Raw genomic sequence first — 21932 nt, 5'->3', positions numbered from 1 at the left:
TGTCCCCAAGTTCAGATGGTGGGTTACTCTCAAGTATGTGACTGTTTCTGCTACTGCAGGACTTGGGGAGTTCTTGAGTTTGTGTCACACAAAACGTCTGGCTTGGAGGTTGCAATCCCAGGGAATTTTTCATCACCAGGGAAGTCTCCATCACTACAAAGGGATCAAGGGAGAAGTCAGTCCCTGGTAAATGAGATGCTCCCCCTAAACACCAACACAGCAGTCGTGTACCTTTCAAGGGGTTCAGGGGCAAGATGGGCAAGGCATTTCTACTAACTCTTCTTAAGGATCATGGACAGTGCCCTATGCTACGAGGTAAGCGGTGACTGTTGTAATGCTTAACTGGTGATCATTTCATGTCACTGATCCTTGGCTCTCTTTGTATCTCATAGGACTGTTGTAAGTCCAATACAAAATGAGTCTTCTTTTTAAACAACTGAAATGTTTTACAAAGCCTAGCATTCTCATATAGAGTCCTTTCAATTCTCCCCACTTTCCCGAGAGGCTAAGAACACTTCACACCATGAACTAGGAGAGGGGGTAGAGCCCTTTCTGATGAAATATAGAAACAAAGACAGAGTCTTAGCCTGCTTGCTCTCTGGACAGGATCTCGGACCACAAGGTCTTAAATCCTGGTATAAATGACGGAAGTGAGGACACTTCAACTGGCACTCTCATAACAAGAGTTCTGAGACACCTTCCAAAGAGACTGTAGCAGTAGACGAGGGAAGGGAGTGCTACAGTGTGGTAGTACAGGGGGAATGCTCGGCTACAGCAGTGAAAAATGTGGTACCTATTGGTGTGCTCTCGGGGTTCTTGTACATGTAGCATAGATGACCTTTACAGTGTCCCTGCCACCTTCCCACCTGCATTAGGTGTTCTTTTTGTTTTTTTGTTTTTTTAATTTACGTTTATTTATTGATTGATTGTTTGAACTTATTTATTCTACGTATTTATTTTTTTGGCTGCACAGGGTCTTCATTGCTGTGCACGGGCTTTCTCTAGTTGCGGCTAGCGGGGTCTACTCTTGGTTGCGGTGTGCGGGCTTCTCTTGTTGCGGAGCATGCGCTCTAGGAGCGTGGGCTTCGGTAGTTGCGGCTCACGGGCTCTAGAATGCAGGCTCAGTCGTTGTGGCACATGGGCTTAGTTGCTCCACGGCATGTGGGATCTTCCCAGACCAGGGCTCGAACCCGTGTCCCCCGCATTGCATTGGCAGGCGGATTCTTAACCACGGCGCCACCAGGGAAGCCCTAGGTGTTCTTATATAGAGTCTAAAAACAGAGGGCACTGAGCGAAGGTAGTGGTTACTAAAGGCTCAGGATCTAAATTCTACCTGTCTCTACACCCCTTCCCAGCTGTCGATTTGACCCCATTTGTGAATGCCGACCTCATTCTTCAACTTTCTCTGCCGTTTGTATACTCACCTTGAAAACTTGTTTCTGTGATGCGTTGAGCAGACACAGGGTGGCAGATTGCAGAGGTGGAAGCTGGTGGTCGGATATTTGTGGGCTGAATCTCCTTCAGTCCCATTCCCATTTCTGGTTGCGCAGAGGCCCTACTTCCTGTGTATGACGCGGAGCCATAGGATTGCGGGCAGGAGCCAAGTTCTCCATACAGTGAAGACCCCAGTGTGCCTTGGTTATAGTAATATACCTGGCTTCCTTCCTGGTAGGGAAGTGACAGGCGGCTATGCCCCTGATTTGGAATCTGAGATGGTGCTCCCTGAGCAAGCCTGGCAGAAAGTGATGGATATAGAGGGACCATGTTATTGGCGTCTGAAGTTTTATCATACTGGGCTGCCATAAACATGGAGGAAGCAGCTGGGTGCCGGTCAGTGAGTGCCAGAGTAAAGTCTCCGAGTGAAGAGGAATTCTTTTCAGTGCTTCCTGTGATGTCCCACTCAAGAACACCTGGATAGGAAGGAGCTGAAGTGGAGATCTGGCTGTGGTCAGTAACTCCAGATAACATAGTCGTGCTGGAATGTTGGTAAAGGTAGGCACTACCCATGAGTGTCTGGAAAGAGGTACCGGTAGCCGATGCCGAACTGACGGCAGGGGCAGAGACTCTGGAGAAGTTGCAGACACTTCGTGTTAGGGAAGTTGCATTGCTCACCACAGGAAGACAATGCTGCAGAGAATTTAGAGTTCCAAGTAGAGATGGATTTTGGAAATTTTCTGTAAGAACAAGAGGGTCATGAAAAACTCAGGGAGGTTGAGAAATTCTCACTACGTTTGAGGAACAGCATTATCTTAAGGTTCTTGCTCTCAGGACACCTCTACTATCGACCCTTCCTGAGAAACCCAAAATCAGACAGTTAATGATGGCTGTAAGGACTGAGCAGTTTTCCACTCTTCTGTATTAACTGCCTGTGCTCCCATCTTGGGCACAGATGGGCAGAAGAGCCAAGTGGTATGGTTCAGACATTGTTCTCTAGGCTGGAAGCAACCTTCTCCCTGCCCTGTCTTTCCCTTCAGCCTGCACTCGTATTGACTTCTATGCTGTTTCCTAGACTGGAAGCATTTTAGAACTAGGAGGCCCTTAGAGAACTTTCTCTTTTTTCAGTCTCATTTCACGAGTAAGGAAACTGAGGCTCAGAGAGGTCGGGTTGACTTGTTCAGGTTCTCTCATTATGTTAGTGTCATTACCAGGTTTCAGAACCTAAGTATCCTGACTTCCTTGCCAGGACTCCACTCTGAGCATGATAGTGCCAGAAAGCAGGAGAAATAGAACTTATAATATAAGCATTTTTTTTGTCCATTAGAAAACAGTACGGCCATTACCATTGTCATCTTCAGTGTCTCCCTTTGCTTGTGCAGTTCCCACGCTATTACCTAGAGTTGACGTATAGCTCAGTCCAACTGGTGAACTGAAAGAGTCATTTTTGCCCTCTTCAAGCCTGGTTTCTCATCCTACCTCAAAATGATTACCCGAAAGTGGATTTCTTAAGTGCTTTTGGAAAGAGAAAAGTTATCTGATTACTTCAGATTACTCATCTATAAAGTGGTTATAACACCACCACCAATAATAATAGCAGTAATAATTAATAGATGAATAAGCTGATCTATTGCGTATGATTTATATGGAGGAAGATACAATAAGTTCTAGAAAGACAAAGAAAAATCATGAAAAACATGTTACGTAACGAAAAAGAAATCCATAGATATTAATGAAAACTGGGGTATGTGGGCAAGTATCAAAGCCTAATGAATTTACTAACAAATGACATTCTGTACCATACATGCAATATTATGAAAGTGAATTTTGCCCACTCTATTTTAGTGAATACTATTAACCAAAAAACACGATGGAGGTGATAGAGGTGAATGAATTCCTAGCCAATGCATACAGACAGAGACGATAAATCAGTAAAAAATGCATAACAAGCAACAGAATGCAACAAATGTGAATGTATAGGTAGCCACAACATATATAGACAAGTATTTCAATGAAAACCGGTACAAAGCAGACAGCAAAATAGTAAGTGTAAAAGAGTTTCATTATTGTGCTCATTCATATTTTTACCCAGCAAGTAACAGGTATTAAGCCTAGGAGAAATATATCTTTCCATGAATATAACTCATATAATAAGCAGAAAGGAAGCTTAAAAAGTATCAAGAAGGTTTTTGTATTTATCCTAGAACTTAGAATCATCTTCCACATCCAAGAAGATGACATCCCAAGACCTCAAAAAACCATCATCCCTAGAATCCAATTAAAAAAGATTTTCAAATGTAAGAAAATCCAAAGGACTCCACAATATTGTTTTAGATAAATGTGGATGTTTGTGTTTTCTTTTTTTCTTTTGCCGCGCCGCGTGGCCCTGGCCGTGAAAGCACCGAGTCCTAAAGCGCTGGACCGCCAGGGAATTCCCTAAATGGGGAATTAGAGATGTGGGGCTTGACTTTTTCTTTTTCTTCTCCGGTAGCTAAGATCTACAAGCGAACGATGGCTGTTGATCAATGTGCTCTCTGTGTTAGGAAGGAAATAACTGTAAAAATGAAAAGCAACCTTGCCTTAGAAGCTACATATCACACAAAGGAAATAGTCCTTCTGATTCAATGTAGAAGATATCATTTAAAATGTTTAATTGGTCAAATGTCTACCTAGTTTAAAAATTAGAAAGAATAGAACACTGAAAAGCAGCCCCCTAGATAACCACTTTGGTTTCTGGTTTCTAGGAAGCATCATTTCTAAAACATACTTCTAAAGTGTTTCTATTCCAAACTGTCAAGTGCCAGCTGTATTCAGAGAGGCAATAAAAGAAAGAAAACGGAGTATGACTTTTCTGATAGGCTGCCTTTCCTGGTGATCCCCTGTTCTGGCCTTACTTTCCTTCTTAGTCTGTTAATGTAAGGATTTGCTACCATCAACTTTGTTTTGCCCTGCTCTGAGCAGATTTCCCTCTGTGCTGTTTCTGCTTTAATTTAAAATCTTTGGCTCCCATCAACATTCCATGGCAAACTGCCTCTTTCTTGAGAGCTCCTCTATGCTTTCCCTCTTCATTCTTATATTTTTTTCCCATCTCTTGGTTCCTGTTGGCCTGTGCTAATGAAAACAATCCTAAACTTGCTTACGTTTGACTCTGTGCCTCCCTATATAGCCCAGTACTCTCCATCCTCTCTCCCTATTCTCTCTTTTCAACTAGTCGAAATACTAGTGGAGGGAGACCATTGGAGATGAAACATCTTGGTATATATCGCTAGTTTTCTGTGTCACCTGGCTTTTCTATGTTTCTGTTGAAACACTCTTTTGAGAAGTCTCTGATTTCATTTTCTACATGGGTACCCTTTAAGGCTCAATATTGGAAAAGAAGGGGATCAGAGTGATCAACCCAATGTGGTATCCTAACGTAACAGATAAGGAAAGCAGCAGGCTTTGTGAGGCAGTCAGTGATTTGTCCAAAGTCACACAGACAGTAAACGTCAATGTCAAAACTGAAATTAGGTCTCCAGACTTGTAGTTCAATACTTTCCCTCATTATTCCACGCTATTTTGAATCTCCTCCTCAATTTAGGGGCAAAAGAAATCGAACGCAAAACTTTCCAAAGTTTCTTTTCTTACCTGACATGGTCAGAGAAGAGGAGACATCAACTGCAGGTACAAGGGATGAGGAGACAACACTAGAGGATGTCTGAGTGGCTGCAGCTGAACGGCGCACGTGTCCAGTACAAAGGTCACTGGTTACTGGTCCAAACGGCTCCACGGAAACCCCAAGACCTCTACCAAGTGGTAGTAGGTTTGGTAGGAGAGTGATGTCACAAAGCAGGCAGTTGAAAGGTATGAGCTAGCCAATAGGGAGGTCCGATCCCCAACAGGAGGGCGGGCTTGGGTGAAGAGAGCGTAGGAGAGCTAAAACAACCCCTCAATTTCTGAGCTCTGGGGAGGAAATCCTAGAAGACAGATTTACCTCCCCCAGGCTCTTCCATTAGGGAAATCATTGCAACATTTCTTACAGACGTTCATTAATATAATTAACTAACAGTTACTTATATTCTACAGAGTATTCTATTTTATGTATCATATACTTAGAGCTATATAGATCTTATTTAACTAGTATCCTTAGGAAGGAAAGAGCCATGTAGTTTGAACTATTACAGTTGTAACTTGGTTAAAGAGCAGGGTGAAGTTTGTTGAGTGTACCCTGTGGAGAATGTTGTGGTCCAAGGCTCTTCTCTTTTAGTTTCTTCTCCTTGACTCCTACCTTCCTTGGGCTGGGCTAGGCTGGGGGCCAGGTTGGACTTGCGACTTAACATTTCTCTTCCGCTTTCTTTTTTTTTTTTTTTTTTCTTCCATTATGGGCATTGCTTCTAGGACAAGCCTTGGTCTTGCATTGGATGTTCCTTCCTGTCAACTTCCAGCAGCAGGAGTCTTCTTTTCAGTGCTTGATGCTTCACGAAATAGACTCTGCCCATTGGCAGCAAATACCAGAGAGCCAGGAGACAGAGCTGGTTGCAGACCTTTCCTCTTCCAGCCTTTGGTTGCAATTGTTTTGCCCATGATTTGCTAGCTCTAGTTCCTTGGGCCACACAGGTATCCTGCCATCCAGCTCTTTTTATATGTGAGAGACATTCTGAACACTGTCCCTCTTTCTTTGCACAGAAGTATATACAGTGTGGCAGTTACCGTAATCTCCTCCCCCTTGCAAACAGCCCCTCTAGAATCTCGGACCTCTAGGACTCTCTGTCTTGCATGCTTGGGTGCAAGGCCAAGCACAATGAAGAGGAGAATAATTAGAGAAAGAGGAGGACATTGGTGGAGAACTGGGAGCAGGTAAGGTGAAAGGGCACCGGAGAAAAGAGATGCATGTAGGTTTTTTGGTTTCTGTGGGAAACAAGTTGACACACTTGGGCCTCATTTTGTATTAACAGAACAGAGAGTTGTAGATATAAGTAGCTAGATCGTGCAGCAACTGCCATGAAGTCTGTACACTGAAGAGAACAGTCTCACATCTAGTTTTCATTTTGTTTTATGTCATATTACCTTATTTATAGCATTCACTGGTATGTTTGTAGAACGCAGATGTTTTCAAATGCTCTGGTTTTGTCTACATGGTTATTTCCTTGTCCTATTTGTAAGGAATCCAACATTGTAAGACATATTGCATGTTTTTCTCTTGACGATTGTTTACCTTGAAGCGTCATGAACTAACTTGAGCTGTTGGATTTTGTGGAGAAACTTTAAAAAGGGTCTGTGAAAAAGGCATTGTGGTGAGTCGCATTATGCACCCGAGCGTAAGGAGCAGATATCTGCCACCAGCCCAGCTTGGCCTGGATTGCCTCTGTGTTAGTTCCCCTGGTTAGTGCTTTTCTCCCTAACCACTCTTGTGACTGTGATAATGTGAGTTAAGGGCTGAGTTGCTAGTGATTTATGTGTGAGGTAGGCTGGTTTGAGGGAGGAAATCTATGGACCTAGTCATTTTCCTTGGTGGTAAGCTTTCAGGGGTGCAAAGATCGATCTTCCTGGGGACTTTTCTGGTACCAGGAAGATATCGCATAGATGGGACCTCCAAAGACACACATTTTATTTTTAGGCCTGTTGTTCCTATTATGGGATGTGAGTTTCTTCACTGATGGGGATGCTGCTTATCTGAGAAGAAACTGTGAAAGGTGGTGTAGTATAGAGGTGTGGCTTAAGCTTTTAAGTTTTCTTCAAGGTTTTTCCCCTAAGCTTCATACTTCAGACGGCCTACTTACATGAGACTAGTATGTGATGTCAGGCTAACAACTTCCTAAATACCTGCAAGCCAGATCAGTGTCTCTTTTCTCTATATTCCCATGGAAATCAAGGGTCCCGCCGAATTTTCCATCGAAACAGTTGATTTGTGCTGTCTCTAGGAATTCTACAGGGCGTACCGTTGCTTCCTAACCGGTGTCATTTGGGAGATCGATCCCCCTCTGTACATTCAAATGATTAATTTTGAGACTCTGCTCATGTGTGCAGTAAACCCTTTAATTCCCTAAGACCTTCCTTTCCTCCATCTCATACCCCATGAAGCCCGCTTCAGTTTATCTCCTGAATTTCTTTGGAATCTGTCAGCTCTCCCTCAACATCCTAATACTGAACTTGCCTGTCTGTTGCGATTAGGTCCTAACTAGTGTCCATATATCTTGTTTCCCTCCAATCCATTCTTCACACAAGAAAGCTTCAAAGCAAGTTGGAACATTGCTCATAAACATCGCTCACAAACATTGTTTTGAGAATAGAAAACACACTGGTGGCCTTTAAGACTCTGCGTGCTCTAGAATCCTCTCTGCTTCTCTAGCCCCATCTTGTGCCACGTTTGCCCTCACTTTCTATGCTTCAGATACACTGAATTAACCTTAGTTCTCACTCATCTGACAGAAGTCAGTTGAGAAATTATTTTTCACTGTGATTCCTAGCATTAAGGAATTTGATGATCAGGTTTTGTATGAGGACTAAAACTAAACTGGGAAGTGGAAGAATTGCGTTTCAACTGTTTCAGTCAACACGCATGTATTAATGATACCTAAGTATTGAACACCGGGCTAGGTTTCATGAGGGATACAGAAGTTCTGGCCATCTCTGGTTTTGGGTATCCCTTATTTGTTGAGACCTTTGCGTTGTTTGGTTGCCTTTTGTCTGTTTTCCAGATGGGAAAACAGGAACAAGGGAAGTATAGGTTATTACTAGGTGGGGTTGAACAAGTGGAGCAGCAAACTGCAAAGCAGAAAGAAGAGGGACGTACTATAGAGGGATGTGATTTCCATTTTCAAGGCGCCTGCGTCCTGTGCAGGGAGACAGCCTAACATAAAATGTGCCTAACAAAAGATCTATTGACTTCTTACTAAAAATCTCCAGTTCATATAACCCAGGGGTTTATACCTTCTCCTTTAAAAGTTCTATTCCTGGGACTTCCCTGGTGGTCCAGTGGTGAAGACTCTGCGCTTCCAATGCAGCAGGCGTGGGTTCAATCCCTGGTTGGGGAGCTAAGATCCCACATGCTGCGCAGCCAAAGAAATTTTTTTCAAAAGTTATACTCCTGTGTTGTTGAATTTAGTGGTTTAGATTTTGTTTGAATGTTAAGAAGATTTCAGTTTATTTACCAGGAACAAACAAAACATAATGTAAAAATAGTTTCCCAGAAACGATTTCCATCGTTCTCTTCTTCCCTTTCTCCCGCAGACTGACTGGTGTTTCATCTTGACAAGTTCTCTGAAGTTCTCTGTCATTCCATAGGAAAGCGGTCTGGCTTGGAGGTTGCAATCCCAGGGAATTTTTCATCAGCGGGGAAGTCTCCATCACTACAGAGGAATCAAGGTTGAAGTCAGTCCCGGGTAAGTGAGATGCTCCCCCTAAACACCAACACAGCAGTCGTGTACCTTTCAAGGGGTTCAGGGGCAAGATGGGCAAGGCATTTCTACTAACTCTTCTTAAGGATCATGGACAGTGTGCCCTATGCTACGAGGTAAGCGGTGACTGTTGTAATTCTTACTGGTGATCATTTCATGTCACTGATCCTTGGCTCTCTTTGTATCTCATAGGACTGTTGTTAAGTCCAATACAAAATGAGTCTTCTTTTTAAAAAACTGAAATGTTTTACAAAGCCTAGCATTCTCATAGAGAGTCCTTTGAATTCTCCCCACTTTCCCGAGAGGCTAAGAACACTTCACACCATGAACTAGGAGAGGGGGTAGAGCCCTTTCTGATGAAATATAGAAACAAAGACAGAGTCTTAGCCTGCTTGCTCTCTGGACAGGATCTCGGACCACAAGGTCTTAAATCCTGGTATAAATGACGGAAGTGAGGACAGTTCAACTGGCACTCTCATAACAAGAGTTCTGAAACACCTTCCAAAGAGACTGTAGCAGTAGACGAGGGAAGGGAGTGCTACAGTGTGGTAGTACAGGGGGAATGCTCGGCTACAGCAGTGAAAAATGTGGTACCTATTGGTGTGCTCTCGGGGTTCTTGTACATGTAGCATAGATGACCTTTACAGTGTCCCTCCCACCTTCCCACCTGCATTAGGTGTTCTGTTTTTTTGTTTGTTTGTTTGTTTTTAATTTACGTTTATTGATTGATTGATTGATTGAACTTATTTATTCTACGTATTTATTTTTTTGGCTGCACTGGGTCCTCATTGGTGTGCACGGGCTTTCTCTAGTTGCGGCTAGCGGGGTCTACTCTTGGTTGCGGTGTGCGGGCTTCTCATCGCGGTGGCCTCTCTTGTTGCGGAGCATGGGCTGTAGGCGCGTGGGCTTCGGTAGTTGCGGCTCACGGGCTCTGGAATGCAGGCTCAGTCGTTGTGGCACATGCGCTTAGTTGCTGCACGGCATGTGGGATCTTCGCAGACCGGGGCTCGAAGCCGTGTCCCCTGCATTGGCAGGCGCCACCAGGGAAGCCCTAGCTGTTCTTACATAGAGTCTAAAAACAGAGAGCACTGAGAGAAGGTAGTGGTTATTAAAGGCTCAGGATCTAAATTCTACCTGTCTCTACACCCCTTCCCAGCTGTCGATTTGACCCCGTTTGTGAATGCCGACCTCATTCTTCAACTTGCTCTGCCGTTTGTATACTCACCTTGAAAACTTGTTTCTGTGATGCGTTGAGCAGACACAGGGTGGCAGATTGCAGAGGTGGAAGCTGGTGGTCGGATATTTGCGGGCTGAATCTCCTTCAGTCCCATTCCCATTTCTGGTTGCGCAGAGGCCCTACTTCCTGTGTATGACGCGGAGCCATAGGATTGCGGGCAGGAGCCAAGTTCTCCATACAGTGAAGACCCCAGTGTGCCTTGGTTATAGTAATATACCTGGCTTCCTTCCTGGTAGGGAAGTGACAGGCGGCTATGCTCCTGATTTGGAATCTGAGATGGTGTTACCTAAGCAAGCCTGGCAGTAAGTGATGGATATAGAGGGACCATGTTATTGGCATCTGAAGTTTTATCATACTGGGCTGCCATAAACATGGAGGAAGCAGCTGGGTGCCGGTCAGTGAGTGCCAGAGTAAAGTCTCCGAGTGAAGAGGAATTCTTTTCAGTGCTTCCTGTGATGTCCCACTCAAGAACAGCTAGATAGGAAGGAGCTGAAGTGGAGATCTGGCTGTGGTCAGTAACTCCAGGTAACATAGTCGTGCTAGAATGTTGGTAAAGGTAGGCACTACCCATGAGTGTCTGGAAAGAGGTACCGGTAGCCGATGCCGAACTGACGGCAGGAGCAGGGACTCTGGAGAAGTTGCAGACGCTTCGTGTTAGGGAAGTTGCATTGCTACAACAGATTTTTCAGCAACAGAGCAATCCAGCCAAGTTTATATTTTAGAGAGAGAACATCTTCCATATGGAGGATCAGTTGAAATAGAAGAGATTGTTAGAATTGTAGGGTGGTAGTAATCCAGGCAGGAGATGACGAATGCCAGACACCACCTAGTCACAGACATAGCTTTTGCAGCGATCAGCTACATGTTGTTGTTTTTTATTTACTCTCTCATATAATTTTTTTTAAGTCCTGGACCACAAAATACTGTGGCATAGTTGGAAAAATCTGAGACTCGATTCTAGTCTTTTTTCTGTTTGCCTGCTGTGCAGCTTGGGCTTACGTCTCGAGCCTTACTTTTTCATTGTGAAACAAGAACAGTGCTACTTAACCCGAGAACTCCACAGGCACATAAACCCGTGGCGTGTGAGGAGCAGTGAAGGAGAGAAGGAATGGAAGTGCTTTGGGGGACCCCAAGAGCCCTTCAGAAACCGTTTGTTCTTTTTATTATTGAGCATTAAAAGTGAAGGCATTCCATTTGTTTCACTCAGAAACAAATTCTGTTCTTCTGATAGCCTGTTTTTTTTTTCCACTCCCTTTTTCTGTAGTCAGATCAGTTCCTGATGGGCATTCTCCAGTCCACACTATTGCATCTGATTGGAGGCTATGCAAAATTTCCCAGAGACAATGAATTTTGACTGTATAGTAGTTAATTCTTTATAGTACGTTCCTGCAAAAACACTCTTTTCTTCAGAGTTTTTCCTTTTCAGGATAGTGGTAGTGTTGTGGTAACTAATAAAGGCTACTCTTGAGAAAATTGTCTAACTTGTTTTTAGTGTATCTACTTCGCTTACTTAATTCCATATTCCCTGTTTTCTAGACAGACTTCTTGGTGTCCACTGTACCCATGGTTTCAACAGGACTGGCTACCTCATGTGCAGGTGAGTTGCCAACCCCAAGAGGCAGAGCATGTTTAAATTGTTCTGTTTACAATAGTAATGTAAGCTAATGTAAGCTGAATGCAAAAAATGCAGTCAGAGAAGTGTATGAAGTGGAAGGCAATTTTGCCCCCTACTCAGATGTTACCACCAGTAATAATTTAGCACATATTTTTTCAGACGTAAAAAATGCAGATATAAGCATATACAATGGTCCCTTGGTATCTGCAGGGGGATTGGTTTTAGGACTCCCCATGGATCCGAAAATCCTCGGATGCTCAAGTCCCGTATGTAAAATGGTGTAGTACAGTCGGGCTTCCATATCTGCAGGTTATGGAACCGTTGGATATACAGAACTGACTGTACATGTGATTTAATGGTATAGTGTTTTAGACATTCTGGTTTATAATTTAATATATGGAGGACATCTTCCTCTGACAATATTTGGAGACCTCATTCTTATTTATTTATTATTCTTTTTTTTCCTCCAAATTTGCTTTATGTAGTTGGATATAAATAAATGAGCACAAACTTAAGCAAGATACATGTAACAATTTAATAGAACCTGATACTCTAATTCTTTCAGTGTTTCTCCAACTCATCATGGGGCTCGTAAGAAAAGTAACCAACATGGATACTACTACAGTTGAATGTCAAATCTTTAAGTGCTTATGACATACTAAATCCTTGTATAATGCACTTATGAAGAACCCTTCAAGGGACTTGTGTTTTGTATGTAGCAAAAAGTGTTAAGAGTCAAATATTCAACTCAATATAAAATAATAAGAAACACTTCTGATTTGTTAGGTTGAGATTGCTTCTCCTTTTACTAATGAATGATTTTTTTAGCTGTAATATCACTGAGCTGAACAAATATGTCACCTTGGAGTACATAAGGAAAAATAAACACATGCTAAATGGGTAAAACATTACAACTACATCTTTACTAGACCATCTCTACTAACGCTTCAGAAGCTTAGAGATTCAGAGTGTTCTTACGTTATGTGCAAGAAAAATAGAAAGAGAGAAATTCCTTCTTTTTTGAGATCACAGCTGTGAAGTCGTGATTATACAGATTCTTCATTTGTGTGCGAAACATGAAACACATTTCTCTAAATTCTCCCTGCTTAGAATTGTCAGTCAACTAGCAGGACTTTCCTTCCAAGAAACAGAGACTGAGATGTGTTTTATATAACTTCAATAACCTCAGCACTACCGTAAGAAGACATGCAGTATCCTTTTGCTGTGCTTCAAGACAACAGGGAAGGAGGTCACAGGAAAGAATAAATCAAAATTGTTACAACTGAGAAACTTTTCTCAGTTTAACCATGGTGCCACTTTCATTTTTACATAAGCATGGTGGCATAAGTCAAGCTCCATACATCAGAATTCTTAATATTTAAAATTTACCTTGACTTTTAATTATCACCATGTTAACCACCAAAATAATTTGACGAAACTCATAAGAAAGGGTAATGTTAAACCCCACTTTACTAGAGTTAGTTTCTGGACACATTAGCTCATTTTTTTTATAGAAGAGGGACAGTGAATCTCAGTTTGCCTACAAGCTAGGAGATCACTTTGAATTCTGCATTTCTTAACTGCAAACAGATACAGCACTTGTAACAGGTTATAACTGGTTTTCAGCTGGTTTTCAAGCACAGAGCCAGCCCCAACAGTAATAGTACACTATTTAAAAAGACCTAAGGCAATGAATTCCATTTCCAGTGGAAAGAAAGAATCGTATGGTCTTGGACAAACAATTCTGATGGTTCACTTAACAGTCACTTAGTAGTTCTTCCTTGCTCATAGAACTTTATGACTTTTTTGAGGAGTGAAGCATTCAGCTTGAGTGGATAAATCCTTGTTAGGCTAAGACAATCATTATCATATCCCTCTTTGCCATGAATTGTCTTATGAATGGTCATATCAGTCTGTTTTGGCAAATGAGTAATTAAGGGAAGGCTGTTATTGTGCTTATGAGAATGATATTTTTCTCTGACAAAAGATAAATAGGCATTAGGAAAATGACCATTTGGGCTCTTTTTCTGCTTCCTCCTTGTTTTGTGAGAATATGATATTTGGTTTTACAGCAGCCATCTTGTGACCCTGAGATGATCATATGCCAATAATGACAAATGGTAGATTAGAAAGAACCAGCAAAGACAGAAAACAGCAACATCAGTAGTAACAACAATCACAGCAAAAGAACAATGGGACCTTAACTTGTAGAGTTCCTATAAAGTAAAAAATAAGTGCTCTATGTTTATTCTAAAACAAAAAAAGAACTATGCAAACCAGCTTAAAACTCCTTTTTTTGTGCCAGTGTTCTAAAATGTGGCTTTTAATAAAACCTTGACCCAAATGCCAGCAACTTCAGAAAAGAATTTGGGTAGGGGGAAGAAGAAAGTTATCTCACTTAGGAAAAACAACCACTATCTTTATCCTAATCTTTGACACACAATTGAAACATATATAGCTGCTGTAACACTTTACACAATTCCTATGTACTGGAGGAATAACAAGATCTAAATAACAATTATATTTTTCAACACGGGGTGAAGGCTTTACATAAAAATACCATCCTACTTTTTCCCCCTAAATTTCTAAAATATCACGTGCTTTTCCCCAACATCTGCAGCCGTTCAGGAATTTTTAGGAAACTTTCATGCATGATCTTAATTCCTAATCCCTGGCTCTTTGGGCTCAACGACAAAAGATCAAAACCACCAAAAATGATGGTTCACTTGAAGTCAGGTGAGAGACACTGGCTCAGTTAGTCTCGTAGGACAAAAGCAGTGCTGCATCAACTGTCTCCATGCAGGAGGGGCACGTGAAGGATCTCATCAGCCAGTCATCTGTACAGCCCAGGTGATCTGCATACACAGCAGAAATCAAATTGGGTTCTCATAAACAAAGTGCATCATACAGATCACACACTCCCCGATCTGTTTTTTAAATATTTGTTTTATTTTATTTATTCATTTATTTGGTTGCGCCGGGTCTTAATTGCAGTCGGTGGGCTCCTTAGTTGTGGCATGCAAACTCTTAGTTGCGGCATGGATGTGGGATCTAGTTCCCTGACCAGGGAACGAACCCGGGCCCCCTGCATTGGGAGTGTGGAGTCTTTAGCCGCTGCACCACCAGGGAAGTCCCCCGGATCCTTTTTTCTGATCCGTTTCTTCCAGGGTCATAAACTCCTTCAGGCTGATGCTGTATGAGGCCTATTCTTTGAGCTATCCTAATTTGCTCCTCTCAGCTGAGGTGCTAGGCGAGTCTGACTAGGTGTTGGATGAGAGACCAAAACTGGAACTTGATCCAGATATGGCAGCAGCAGCTCCTGATCCAGCTCCGTCCCCTTGCCAAAGCTAGCCCAGTCGGACTGAGACTTGTGAGGCAGGGAGATGTCATCCGAAGTGGGGGACTTAAGGCAGTTCCCCATCTTCCGGGACTTGAGTGTGTGATCTGTGTGCTGTTTTGACAGTCTCCCAACCTCATTCTTTTTTTTTTTTTTTTTTTTTTAATTAATTAGTTTATTTATTTATTTATTTTTGAATTTTTAAAATTTATTTATTTTTTATACAGCAGGTTCTTATTAGTTATCTGTTTTATACATATTAGTGTATATATGTCAATCCCAATCTCCCAATTCATCTCACCACCACCGGCCCCCGCCCTGCCCCGCTTTCCCCCCTTGATGTCCATACGTTTGTTCTCTACATCTGTGTCTCTATTTCTGCCTTGCAAACCGGTTCTTCTGTACCACTTTTCTAGATTCCACATATATGCATTAATATATAATATTTGTTTTTCTCTTTCTGACTTACTTCACTCTGTATGACAGTCTCTAGGTCCATCCACGTCTCTACAAATGACCCAAGTTCGTTCTTTTTTATCGCTGAGTAATATTCCATTGTATATGCGTACCACATCTTCTTTGTCCGTGCATCTGTCGATGGGCGTTTAGGTTGCTTCCGTGACCTAGCTATTGCGAATAGTGCTGCAGTGAACATTGGGGTGCATATGTCTTTTTGAATTATGGTTTTCTCTGGGTATATGCCCAGTAGTGGGATTGCTGGGTCATATGGTAATTCTATTTTTAGTTTTTAAGGAACCTGCATACTGTTCTCCATAGTGGCTGTATCAGTTTACATTCCCACCAGCAGTGCAAGAGGGTTCCCTTTCCTCACATCCTCTCCAGCATTTGCTGTTTGTAGATTCTCTGATGATGCCCATTCTAAGCGGTGTGAGGTGATACCTCATTGTAGTTTTGATTTGCATTTCTTTAATAATTAGTGATGTTGAGCAGCTTTTCGTGTGCCTCTTGGCCATCTGTATGTCTTCTTTGGAGAAATGTCTATTTAGGTCTTCTGCCCATTTTTTGATTGGGTTGTTTGTGTTTTTAATAGTGAGCTGCATGACCTATTTATATATTTTGGAGATTAATCCTTTGTCTGTTGATTGGTTTATTTATTATTTTTTTAAGGCTGCATTGTTCCTTTGCTTACTGATGAACATGTACAAGTCAGAAGTTTTTGATATTATAAAACGTCAAAGTAATGAACATTCCTGTGTGAACATCTTTGAATATATATGCTTTGTCTCAGTTAACTTCACTCAGAATGGGACTTCTGCATCAAGGAGTTTATGCCCTTATGCTTTTTGTGGGTGTTGCTACACTGTACCAATGTATGGTTGTTCGTGCAGGAAATACTTATTGAGCATCTGTTATGTTTAAGCACTGTGCTGGGTGCTAGCAAAAAGACTTGAGAAATTTTGTGAGTGAGGAGACTTGACCTGCCCTTTGTGAATTCTAGCAGTCCAGAGAGGGAATAGATATTCAAGTATCACACTCTGCATGTAGAATTACAACTCTGACAAGTGCCAAGGAGAGGGACATGGTACCATGAGAGCATATTTTAGGGAGGATTTGATCTCATCATGGAGATTAGAGAAGGTTTAGGGATGTTTCAGCTGATATCTGAAGGATGAGTAGGTATTAACCCGATAGGGACGTTGGGGAGAGATTTCTGAGCATAAGGAATAGCAAAAGACCCTATAAGAGGAAAGCATATGCTGTGTTGGAGGAACTGGCCAGGAAGGTGGGGCCGTTGGGGGAGCATGTCATTATAATGGAGCTGCAAGTGTGGGTAGGAGCTCGATCGTGCAGGCTTATGTTTAAGGTTTCAGACTTGAAGAGTAATAGAAAACCATTGAACTTTTTTTTGTTGAAGGTGAGTGTGTGGAACATACCCAGTTGCATTTTCAACCTATCGTTTTGCTACCGAGTGGAGAATACACTGCAGGGAGAAAGAGTGGAAGCGAGGAAACAAGTTAGGAGACTTGTGTAGAAATTGGGCATAATGGTGGCTTGGACCAGGGTATGGTGGTCATTTTGGTGGAAAGATGTGGACAGATTCTAGAGGTATGTAGGCAGTATCATTGTCAGCACTGGTGGTGGGTTGAGGATGAGGGTGAGGGAGAAATAGCTGTCAGTGATGGTGATGCCTAAGTTTCTGGCTCCTATGGTTGGTTAGATGGGGTTTTTTTAGATATGATGTTAATATTTGTCCTAATTTGTCTTTTGTTATTTGTTGGTTCTTGATGAATACTCTGTCATATTAAGTCTCCTGTTTTTAGTGTACAAAGCATTTTGACCGAAACTGACCCGTTGTATGTTATCAGATAACTTTTTAACATCTGCCAGTTTGGTCCTGTATTTTATTCTCTTTCATTTATTAATTAAATTGTTGTATTAATGTAAATAACTATATTAATAGATTTTCTAAAGTTGCGTTATCCTTGCATCCTTGGTCCTTGGAATAAAGCCTTTTTTTTTTTTTTTTTTTTTTTTTTTTTTGGCTGTGTTGGGTCTTTGTTTCTATGCGAGCGCTTTCCCTAGTTGCGGCAAGCGGGGGCCACTGTTCATCGCGGTGGGCGGGCCTCTCACTATCGCGGCCTCTCTTGTTGCAGAGCACAGGCTCCAGACGCGCAGGCTCAGTAGTTGTGGCTCACGGACCCAGTCGCTCCGGGGCATGTGCGATCTTCCCAGACCAGAGCTCGAATCCGTGTCCCGTGCATTGGCAGGCAGATTCTCAACACTGCGCCACCAGGGAAACTCCGGAATAAAGCCTTTTTGTAGTCATGGTATATATCATTCTTTAATAATTATTGATTAGATATGCTGATATTTTCTTAGGATTTTTCTATCTATATTTGTAAAGCACAATTGGACCCTTTTTTGTAAAAACTTGATTTTCTTTCCTTTTTATTTACAAATGACTCGAATTTTGTTGTTTTGTAGATATTTGATTGATGTAGAAGGCATGTGGCCAGATGATGCAATTGAATGTAAGTATAAGGGTTGTCACTACTTTTCCCTTGTTATAAAATTTGAAGGGAGAAATGTAAGGGAATTTCTCAAATTTTGGAAAAATAGAAAAGTCTGTAATTCATTTGTTCTGATATACGATAACCTTTTACCAAAAGTTTATAAAGGGATGTATCTGGAAATAGCAAGATATAATAGCCTGAATAATTAGTCAGTGGATTTCAGCATTTTTTTTCTTTTTTAAATTTATTTAATTAATTAATTTACTTTTGATATTATATCCACTGCCCCACCAAGGAAGTCCCTTTTTCTTCCTTCCTTCCTTCCTTTAAAGCTCCAAGTCATTTAAAATACATGACTTCTCACTAAAAATCTCCAGTTCATGTAACCAAGGGGTTTATAACTTCTCCTTTAAAAGTTATATTCCTGGGACTTCCCTGGTCGTCCAGTGGTGAAGACTCTGCGCTTCCAATGCAGCAGGCCTGGGTTCAGTCCCTAGTTGGGGAGCTAAGATCCCACGTGCTACGCAGCCAAAGAAATTTTTTTTAAAAGTTATATTCCTGTATTATTGAATTTAGTGGTTTAGTTTTTTTTTTAATGTTTAGAAGATTTCAGTTTCTTTACCAGGAACAAACAAAACGTAATGTAAAACTAGTTTTCCAGAAACGATTTCCATCATTCTCTTCTTCCCTTTCTCCTGCAGACTGGTGTTTTATCTTTACAAGTTCTCCATCATTCCATAAGAAAGCTGCTCGTCTTCTGGTTTCATAAGAGATGGTGAACAGTGGTAAAATATCGAGTTGACCGAAATTTCTAGAGTACACTTCAGGGAGCGAATGATGGGGTGGAATGTTGGGGCAGAGTGAGAGATACAGATTCTGGTGAGACTGAGAGTCATGCACAAAAATTACTGGGCTGTGGTGAAGGGAGAACAAAACTAAATCAGGTTCCTGCTGGTGGACAGGAAGCCAAAATGAAGAAGAATGGTGCGTAGCTGGGCAGTGTAATTAGGCCCCTAAGTGCTGTGTCTTCTGATAGTAATTATGAACAGAAACCAAATAATAGTTACTAATAACATGGAGGTGACCAATCCTTGAGAGCTGAGGCAGAGAGAAGGAAAGATGGCATTATGCCTTGTCTCTGGTTCCTTGAGTTTCCCAGGCTGGTTTGTGACCAATCTTGGGTGAAATCATAACTAAGTCATTTCTGCTAAGGTGATCAGCTTTCGTGGGGTCCTTTCTCTGCACTCTGTCCAATGATAAAGCCCACTGGTTTATGCCTCCTGGAAAACAGTTATTCCAAAGCAGTATAAGTGAAGCATTGATGAAACAGCCATGAAGAACATGTTTCCACATGGCCTCGCACCACCTTTTCAAAGTGCTGTAAAACTTTTTTCACCCAAAAATCAGTAACAGAAAAGGATTGGGATCAAATCCCGTACAGAGGTAGTGTAAGAAAAAAGAGAATAAGGAGCAGAATAGCATGTCTTCAGACAATAAAATCAAGTTGGAAAAGACAGGTCCACAAAACAGATCAAAACTGTAACCTATTATTTCAAAGTAGGCTAAAAGACGTTAGGAAAAACAATGCGAAAGATGAAAGAACATGGATCGAGGAGGGAATGGGAAGTTATTGTTTAGTGGCTATAGAGTCTCTGTTTGGGATGGTGAAAAAGTTCTGGAAATGGTAAATGCTGATAAATGCCACCTATGGGTGTTTGGTTTTAGTTGATCTTCTTCCATGAAAGGGTTTGGAGAGATTCAGAAACTATGCTGCTGCCTCCATCTTTCTGATGTCCTGCTCAATCTTTTGACATAATTATTTTGAATTTGCACAGTGGTGATGGTTGCACAGCATTGTGAATGTATTTAATGTCACTGAATTGTATACTTGAAAATGGTTGAAATAATAAATTTTGTTTTATGTATATTTTACCATAATAAAAAAAAGATGAAAGAACAGCATAAACCAGAATTAGGTAAGATGATAGAACTCAAGACAGAATTCAAAATAAAAGAAAAAAGTTTCAGAAGTGAGGACTAAATTTAAAATAATACAAGAGTGGGGACTTCCCTGGTTGTCCAGTGGTTAAGAATCCACCTTGCAATGCAGGGGATGCAGGTTCGGTCCCTGGTTGGGGAACTGAGATCCCACATGCTGCAGGGCAACTAAGCCCGCACGCCGCAACTACTGAGCCCACGTGCTCTGGAGCCCACGCGCCACAACTGGAGAGCCCACGAGCCGCAAGGAAGAGCCCACGCACTGCAACAAAGAGCCCACGTGCTGCAACTAATACCCGACACCTCCAAAAATAAATAAGTTAATTAATTAAATTAAATAAAATAATACGAGTGAATGAACATAATGGATAATGCCTTAAGAGAAACAAACAAGAAGAGGAAAAAATTTTTTTAAATCTAAAAGAAGATAAAAAGAATTTTAGAGAAATGGCAAACATAACAGATAGGCAAAAAAGAGTCAGGACAGCTCTGAAAAGAGTAAATACGTATAAGGGGCTTTCCTGGTGGTGCAGTGGTTAAGAACCCTCCTGCCAATGCAGGGGATATGGGTTCGATCCCTGGCCCAGGAAGATCCCACATGCCGTGGAGAAGCTAAGCCCGTGAGACACAACTACTGAGCCTGTGTGCCACAACTACTGAAGCCCACGCGCCTAGAGCCCGTGCTCGGCAACACGAGGAGCCACCGCAATGAGAAGCCCGCTTGCCGCAACTAGAGAAAGCCTGCGCACAGCAACAAAGACCCAAAGCAGCCAAAAATAAATAAATAAATACATTTATATATATATATATATATATATATATATGTATGTATAAGAATCTGTTATACCATAAAAGTGACATTTCAAATCAGTGGGACAGATTAGTCAGTAAATTGTGATACATAAATGTTGGGGTATAAATATTTCTCTGGAAGGATCCACAGCACGGCCAAAGCAGATGTCTCTGAGGAGGGAAATGTGTGGCTGGGGAACGTGGGGAAAAGGGTCACTTTTCATTGAATACCCTTGTGTACCTTTTCTAGTGTTCTGTCATGTGAATCTATTACCTGTGAAGTTTGCCTGAGTTCAAACCCCAGTTCCCCCAATTGCTAGCTCTTAATCTTGGGCAAACTCTTCACACTCTCCAAGCCTCTTTATCTGTGAAGTAAGGTCAGTAACTTAGCCTGGTGCTGCCTGGCACAGAATAAACTCTCAAAAAATGGACATTATTAGTGAAAAAAGCCCAAATGCCCATCAGTGGATGAATGGATTTTTAAAATGTGGTGTATATGTGAAATATTATACAGCCATAAAAAGGAATGAAGTACTAACACATGCTACAACATGGACGAACTTGAAAACATTATGCTAAGTGAAAGAAGCCAGAGACAGCGGTCACATTTGTATTATTTCATGAAATGTCCAGAAAAGGCAAAAACCATAGCGACAGAAAGCAAATTAATGGTTGCCAGGACTGAAGGAAGAGGGGATGAAGAGTGCCTGCTGATGCTTAAGGGGGCTTCTTTTTGGGGTGATGAAAACGTGATGGGTTAGATGCCGGTGATGGTTGCATAGGCTTGTGGATGTACTAAATGACACTGAATTTGCAGTTTCAGAAGGTGAATTTTATGGCATGTGAATGACATCTCAAAAAAATAATTTTGAAAATGAAAATTGCCCGTTTTCCCATAGTCACTATCCACTGTCTCCATCTCTCCCTTCTCCCCACTGCATTCCTTTTCACGCCCACCCCTGCCGCTCTCTCCCATCGTCACTCCCTCGAGCTGCCCCACGAGGCCTCCCAGGGAGCCTCTGAACCCCTGGGCGCCTGCGTCCTGTGGCTGTTGGAGCTGCTGCCCAGTGCGCGTGCCCCCACCACTCTCACCCGTGAGAGTGGACGCTTCCGTCGGATTTTTTCTCATGCGTTTCAGTTGATGGTGATGTTTACAAAAGGCGGCACG

The 21932-nt window shown here is 41.9% G+C and overlaps 1 long non-coding RNA gene and 1 pseudogene across 13 annotated transcripts; one reads left to right on the top strand and one right to left on the bottom strand.

The window, feature by feature from the left end:
• The first annotated feature begins 100 nt into the window (after positions 1 to 100).
• Positions 101 to 19899, top strand: LOC309654019. Of its 12 annotated transcripts, none has more exons than XR_014259725.1 (5): positions 101 to 186; positions 11584 to 11644; positions 17615 to 17788; positions 17946 to 17992; positions 18676 to 19899. It is a non-coding gene; the product is annotated as an uncharacterized lncRNA (long non-coding RNA). The 12 variants fall into 12 exon arrangements; XR_014259727.1 differs by having other exon boundaries at positions 170 to 186; positions 11588 to 11644; XR_014259728.1 differs by lacking the exon at positions 101 to 186 and adding an exon at positions 301 to 315.
• LOC309654018 (RING finger protein 11-like) lies at positions 12841 to 15785 on the bottom strand (annotated as a pseudogene). The gene is made up of 3 exons: positions 14804 to 15785; positions 13080 to 14589; positions 12841 to 12944 (listed from the first exon to the last, which is right to left on the bottom strand). The product of its transcript is annotated as an RING finger protein 11-like (transcript).
• Positions 19900 to 21932: the final 2033 nt, after the last annotated feature.

The sequence above is a fragment of the Balaenoptera physalus genome (assembly GCF_965194825.1).
Source record: "Balaenoptera physalus genome assembly, contig: HAP1_SCAFFOLD_1709, whole genome shotgun sequence".
In the NCBI taxonomy this organism is placed as follows: Eukaryota; Metazoa; Chordata; class Mammalia; order Artiodactyla; family Balaenopteridae; genus Balaenoptera; species Balaenoptera physalus.
Note: the sequence above shows the minus strand (reverse complement) of the source record. Positions and strands in the feature narration are given on the sequence as shown.